This window comes from Diorhabda carinulata, chromosome 9 (assembly GCF_026250575.1).
Source record: "Diorhabda carinulata isolate Delta chromosome 9, icDioCari1.1, whole genome shotgun sequence".
Taxonomy (NCBI): Eukaryota; Metazoa; Arthropoda; class Insecta; order Coleoptera; family Chrysomelidae; genus Diorhabda; species Diorhabda carinulata.
This window is the reverse complement of record NC_079468.1, coordinates 2009504-2017547: the sequence shown is the minus strand read 5'-3', so window position 1 is coordinate 2017547 and position 8044 is coordinate 2009504.

Sequence of the window (8044 nt, the reverse complement as noted above, 5' to 3'; positions counted from 1 at the left end):
GCAATACCTCAATCGATAATATTTAGAGCTTTAGATCCAGTGAATATATACATTTTTTTTTTTTCGAGATTCCTTTAAGAGTCGGTATTCACTTTTTGTATGGGAATATACGCTCTTGATAGTGGCACTACATGTGTAGGGTGGTGTGGGGCAAATTAATTCTCTGACTTTCCGGCGTTCAGTTTTTATTTTCCTACGCGATTCTCTATAATCGAATTTAAGTCATCGATAAACCGAAAATTAGTATGAAAAGTAATCAAAAACGCACAGATGGCGCTGCCGTTGACATATCTATATGACGTTTACGAAGTACCAACTTTCGAAATACTATGCGTCAAATTTTATGACATTTCGATTGGTCACAGAAAAGTGACAGTTGTTTAAGTGAAGCTACTTTTGGTATTTTCGAAACAATTTAAAAAAAAAGACTGTACAAGCTGAGCAGCGGCTTCAAAAGTGATGGTGAACGTTGAACTGAAGCTCTAAAGACATATGTTTACAATTATGTATGAATATTTGATAATGAGAAAGCTTTTTTCAAATTGGATGCCGGGTTTACTAACAGTCGATCAAAAATCTTGTGCTGATGTGAATCATCAATGTTTGGTCATGTTTACACGTAATAAATTACATTTTTGGTATCGATATGTGACAATGGATCCATAACTTCACTCCGGAATCAAAACGATCATCATCTGAGTGGACTGCAGCTGGTGAACCAGGTCCGTAGCTTTGGAATATTGTATAGATTTGTTGAATCGTTTGAATGCAAAAATCAATCAACTTTTTGTTGAAAATCAATCGAAAAATTCATATTTTGATAGTACAGGTTGTCCCTGTAAAAATTACGGATTGTCGAGTGACGTTATGGCCCGTTAAAAATTTTTTGTTTTGTCAAAATTTTATTAAATACGGTCCTGGTTTTTTACACACGACTCATTGTAGTTACTATCTTGTGTACCGGATTTGAAAAATATTTTTTTTTAGGCTAAAGTGATATTTAAACTCATAATTTAATCCTTTTTAATGCAGTCCTGAAAAGTAATTTTAAAAAATTTGGTAAACGTTGAAAATTTACGAAAAAATTCCGGATTCAATAAAAAAGATACATTTTTGAGTACTTTTTTTTAATGGTTTTTACGTGTTGCCTAGATACTCGAGTGTTTAGTAGTTTTTGTTGTTGCTATAATGGTTTTCACGTGTCCTTCGTATCCTTTAGTGTCCTCATTTATTATAACTATCATCCTATTGCTATAATTATTTCTAATAAACGTAATTCCGATATAAAAATATTTAGAAACATCGTCGTCTGATGAGAATCATTGTCCTGCAAACCAAACTTCAAAATTATTAAATATAAAAAAATCGCTGGGGTTCATATCTGGTGAATACTGGTGGTGGTCAAGCAATTAATCAAGTTTTTTAATTTATTTTGACCATTTTCTTATATCTTCAGTACATACACGACGGATTTATCCTGATAGTTAAGTTTGATTTAAAAAAATAACAGATAAAACCTTTTAACATGATTTGTGATGACTTTTTGTTGTTTTATAATTACTAAAAGCCTCTAATCAACCCCCCTGTATAGTTCGATCGCCTTCTACTTACTATTTTTCAAATTTCTTATCAATCTCATACAGTTTGTATTTTTAAGTTTAAAGTTTCTCGAAATTTTGAGCTCTTCTTTGAGACCCTCGGGGATGCAGCTTGATATAGAGGTAAATAGCCCACAGTCGCCATATTTCTGGCTTCCCTAAACGCTCTGTGTTGATTCTTATGCGAGTCAACTTGTAGATCGTGACTTAATCCTGAAGCCTTTCTACAGTTGAATCATTACTTGGGCTCCGTTTGTCGCAATTTCCATTTTTTCCTATCTTGTGTTTTGTTTTATTTCCTGCCATCTGATTAATCGATTTCCGATTTTTTTTTCTGTTTTCATTTGTTCTAGTACTTCATTTTTCACTAGAAACTACGTTTTAATCGCCATGAAATTTCGGGCCTTATTTTGAGATCCTTGGGGATGCAGCTTGGTATAGAGGTAAATTGCCCACAGTCGCCATATTTCTGGCGTCCCTAAACGCTCTGCGCCGATTGTTATGCGGATCACCTTGGAAATAGTGAGTTAATCCTGGAGCCTTTCCACATTTTTCAATTTGAGAGTTAAATCAATACGTGGGCTCCGTTTTTCGCAATTTCCATTTTCCCTATCTTGTGTTTTGTTTTATTTCCTGCCATCTTATTAATCGATTTCCGATTTTTTTTTCTGTTTTCATTTGTTCTAGTACTTCATTTTTCACTAGAAACTACGTTTTAATCGCCATGAAATTTCGGGCCTTATTTTGAGATCCTTGGGGATGCAGCTTGGTATAGAGGTAAATTGCCCACAGTCGCCATATTTCTGGCGTCCCTAAACGCTCTGCGCCGATTGTTATGCGGATCACCTTGGAAATAGTGAGTTAATCCTGGAGCCTTTCCACATTTTTCAATTTGAGAGTTAAATCAATACGTGGGCTCCGTTTTTCGCAATTTCCATTTTCCCTATCTTGTGTTTTGTTTTATTTCCTGCCATCTTATTAATCGATTGTCGATTTTTTTCTGTTTTTATTTGTTCTAGTACTTCATTTTTCACTATAAACTACGTTTTAATTGCCATGAAATTTCGGGCCTTATTTTGAGATCCTTGGGGATGCAGCTTGGTATAGAGGTAAATTGCCCACAGTCGCCATATTTCTGGCGTCCCTAAACGCTCTGCGCCGATTGTTATGCGGATCACCTTGGAAATAGTGAGTTAATCCTGGAGCCTTTCCACATTTTTCAATTTGAGAGTTAAATCAATACGTGGGCTCCGTTTTTCGCAATTTTCATTTTCCCTATCTTGTGTTTTGTTTTATTTCCTGCCATCTTATTAATCGATTGTCGATTTTTTTCTGTTTTTATTTGTTCTAGTACTTCATTTTTCACTATAAACTACGTTTTAATTGCCATGAAATTTCGGGCCTTATTTTGAGATCCTCGAGGATGTAGCTTGATATAGAGGTAGATTGCCCACAGTCGCCATATTTCTGGCGTCCCTAAACGCTCTGCGCCGATTGTTATGCGGATCACCTTGGAAATAGTGAGTTAATCCTGGAGCCTTTCCACATTTTTCAATTTGAGAGTTAAATCAATACGTGGGCTCCGTTTTTCGCAATTTCCATTTTCCCTATCTTGTGTTTTGTTTTATTTCCTGCCATCTTATTAATCGATTGTCGATTTTTTTCTGTTTTTATTTGTTCTAGTACTTCATTTTTCACTAGAAACTACGTTTTAATTGCCATGAAATTTCGGGCCTTATTTTGAGATCCTCGAGGATGTAGCTTGATATAGAGGTAGATTGCCCACAGTCGCCATATTTCTGGCGTCCCTAAACGCTCTGCGCCGATTGTTATGCGGATCACCTTGGAAATAGTGAGTTAATCCTGGAGCATTTCCACATTTATCAATGTGAGAGTTAAATCAACACGTGTGGCTATTTCTAGATCGATTTTCAATCTTTGTTGTTTGGTTGTTATCATATTTCCTTTTGTATGTTTCACATTGATGAATGAACTTTTTTTAAGATTACTTGTAGTGTTTCTAAGTTATATACAGTTACCGCTTTCCACGTTTTCCAAGTTTTTAATAAAATACGATTACTCGGAGTGGCAATTCGATTGAATCCACTAAATTTTAACGTCACAAAAAGTTACAGGAGACAGACATATATGCGAGTTTAATAGGTCAAGTAGTACATAATCGATCTTCTGGTTTTTGCGGACCGAAACCTTCCAACACGTGTTCGTTTTAAGTAATTGATGTGATGTTACTGACATTAATTTCATACTATCAACTCCGTGAACTACCATCAAATTAATCTTTGGAATTTTCAAAATTTGAGGGAGTTTGGTAGATGATCTATTTGTTTTTGTTCATCAGCTAACAGCTTTGGTAAACTTAGATCTCCTGGACTATGTTATCTACGTATGGACTGAATCATAGCCGAGCAATCGTACTGGACTTGACGAAGACTTTTGACAGACTTTTACTATCCCAATTTCTAAATCAATTAAGGTTTCTCATCCTCACTTATCGACTGGTTTAGTAGCTTCAGAGCAATTAACTTGGAACCCCCTTTAAGACTAAAAGGCTATATAATCCTCCGCAAGACCCAGGTTCGCCCATGTTGGAAGTATTGCTGGCGTATTTGAAGCTTGGCTTACAAGCAGAAGAAAGCCCTTCGACTTATAGGCGAACCAGAAACTCAAAGCATATAGAAGGAAGGTCGTCGATCTGAGTTTAATTCACCTAGAGAGGTATCTAGACCTACAGGACAAGCAGACGTGGCTCATGAAGACCGAGTCGTTTGCAGACGCCCATAATGTTAATTTATCGAGACTCCTTTCTTTGGAGAAGTGCAAACCTGTGTAATCGACCACCAAGACATGTCTTTCTCGTACGCTAAAAGGGTTCAATCTCTTGTGCTTGCTTTTTATACAAAAGAAAAAGATTTCTGCCCAATTTTTTTCTGTTTTCATTTGTTCTGGTATTTCCTTTTTCACTAGAAACTATGTTTTAATTGCCACGAAATTTCCGGCCTTGCCTTGAGACCCTCGCGGATGCAGCTTGGTATAGAGTTAAAGTGCCCACAGTCGCCATATTTCTGGCTTCCCTGAACGCTCTGTGTTGATTTTTATTCGAGTAAACTTGTAGATCGTGACTTAATCCTGAAGCCTTTCCACATTTTTCAATGTGAGAGTTAAATCAATACGTGGGCTCCGTTTGTCGCAATTTCCATTTTTCCCTATCTTGTGTTTTGTTTTATGTCCTGCCATCTTATTAATCGATTGTCGATTTTTTTCTGTTTTTATTTGTTTTGGTACTTCCTTTTTCACCAGAAACTACGTTTTAATTGCCATGAAATTTCGGGCTTTACTATGAGACCCTCGCGGATGCAGCTTGGTATAGAGGTAAAGTGCCCACAGTCGCCATATTTCTGGCTTCCCTAAACGCTCTGTGTTGATTTTTATGCGAGTAAACTTGTAAATCGTGACTTAATCCTGAAGCCTTTCCACATTTTTCAATGTGAGAGTTAAATCAATACGTGGGCTCCGTTTGTCGCAATTTCCATTTTTCCCTATCTTGTGTTTTGTTTTATGTCCTGCCATCTTATTAATCGATTGTCGATTTTTTTCTGTTTTTATTTGTTTTGGTACTTCCTTTTTCACCAGAAACTACGTTTTAATTGCCATGAAATTTCGGGCTTTACTATGAGACCCTCGCGGATGCAGCTTGGTATAGAGGTAAAGTGCCCACAGTCGCCATATTTCTGGCTTCCCTAAACGCTCTGTGTTGATTTTTATGCGAGTAAACTTGTAGATCGTGACTTAATCCTGAAGCCTTTCCACATTTTTCAATGTGAGAGTTAAATCAATACGTGGGCTCCGTTTGTCGCAATTTCCATTTTTCCCTATCTTGTGTTTTGTTTTATGTCCTGCCATCTTATTAATCGATTGTCGATTTTTTTCTGTTTTTATTTGTTTTGGTACTTCCTTTTTTACTAGAAACTACGTTTTAATTGCCATGAAATTTTGGACTCTGCTTTGAGACCCTCGGAGATGCAGCTTGGTTTAGAAGTAGATTGCCCACAGTCGCCATATTTCTGGCGTCCCTAAACGCTCTGCGTCGATTTTCATGCGAGTAAACTTGTAAATCGTGACTTAATCTTATTAATCGATTGTCTCCTTTATTTGGAGAAGTGCAAACCTGTGGAATCGACTACCAAGACATGCCTTTCCCTTACGCCAAAAGGGTTCAATCTCTTGTGTTTGCTTTTTAAACAAAAACAAAAAGACTTAATTTGAGTATCGTTTTTCGAAGTTCTCGATGTATTTCAATCTTTATTGATATAGTCGTATATAAAATATAGTTTTTAACTCGAGGTAATGGTTATAACTAACTAGATGAATTAATAATATAATTTTTTTATTCGCACTGTATACTAATGCCCCGATCTACCCCCTACGTAGCAGTTTTCTCATTACAAGCGTACAAAGTATTTCTGTTTACTTTATACGTCATTTTGAAAAAAAAATGAAATGTTTTCTTTCGTTTTCGAAAACGGGGATTAAAAATCCAATCTGTTTTTTCTGTGTACCTCATTTAAGATTCTATTTTTCTAATATGAACGTCATCAATAATAAATATAAGCTATTACCACTCTCATTCGATGTTTTCATGGAAATGACCTTTTTTTGTGTCGAAAGAAAGAAGGTGTCGAGTTCAAAGTAGTCCTATCGTTGCTCTGAATCGAAAATCTTTCATATGACGAGAGTATCGCGAATAAGAGGTTATGATGAACGAGGGTAAAGAGAAAAAAACAATTTTCTTTTTGTATCAATAATTTGCTGGCGTATTCAAACTGGAAAATTGAAATTTCAGTATAAAGACATGTTTGTAGAACTTCTAGAAAAAACTAGTGTACAATTCAAACGAACTTTCCATAAAATTGAGCTAAAATTATTTATAGGTATATCCAAGTATGTAATTTACACATTTTCCTCTAATTTATTTCAACAGTTCACTCGTTACTGTTCAAAGACTGCTAGATTCACAATTTATATATTAAAACTACCTTCTGGAACATTCGAATTATGGAAATTAGTTTAAAACTATAGTTTAGCATCTATTTCACCCCGAAAATATATTATTTTAAGAAAAATAGCTTGTTTACGTTAGTATTTTGAGTTTTTAGAAATGAATTTGAAAAAGACTGTCATGGCGTCTTGAATGACGTCACACCTCGCGAAACATCTGTGTTTGTTTACGACAGTCAATTGCGTTTTATTAATAAATAAAGTACAACGATGAAAAAACCCAGAAAAATGTACAAAATCTACCAAAATAACATATAAAACGTTATGACTTAATTAAATTAAAGTAATTGAAACTTTGTATTCGCTAACCTCAAAATTAGTTAAATATTTTCATTCCACGGTGGTTAAATGCGATTCTCTGACTGGTAACTACCAATTAAATAAGTTTTTGTTTATTTTTCACATATTTCACGTAAAAAAATTGTCATATGTCATAACGGCGTCCATTTTGGGCAAATTACTGCATTTTGATTTGTTAAATCCTAATTTCACGGCAAATTATACTTGTCTTTCAAGATTAAATTAAAACTTTATTAATTCAACAAATAATTGCCGAAAACTCGAAATAACCTGGTCATTTTTTACGAAAATGGCGTTTCGCGAGGTGTGACGTCACGTCGCGCCTTGTTTTCATATAAAAATAGTCACGAAAAGTAAACACAAGCCAATAGCGCCCTCTAAACTTTATCTTAATATTTATTTATCTCGAATGGCTGTCCTGAAAGTATCTGGTCTGATCTATAGATGGCGGTAGTTGCTTGACACTTGTAGCTGTACGATAACCAGCATCGTAGTAATCGACCAAATGAGGTGACGACTCCGGAAATGTTGAAGAAAATCTACTGGAAGATCGTCGATTTAATTGAAGAATTGGAGTTTGAATTGATACTTATTCACCAGATTTAACACCCTGTGATTATTTTTTGTTTAATGGAGAGGTAATTTCGGCAGTTAATGGATATTTTGATGAGCTCGGATCATGCGTCGTTGATAAATTACTGAGGTTTGTGATTTTTATAATTTTCGTTGTTTCAGCATTGTTTATAGTCCGGTCAAATTAGACCGAAAAATAAGAGTGAAGTTACGTCAATTCACAAGATGATGAAAATCGGTGAAATCGTTCAAAATATGATTATAAACAAAATTAGAAAGTTCCCCATCCCTCCCCTTTTTGCAAAAAATTTTATTCAAGGTCAAAGGTCGAAAAAATGAGTTTTTCGCGTTTTTTAGCAAAACTGTGAGTTTTATCACGAAAATACCTAAGACAAAAATTGTAGATCATAAAATTATCTACAAAAAACGTATCAATACTTTTTTTCCTACGAGCCACCGTTTCTGAGATATAATGATTCAAAAAGTTGTTTATAAGT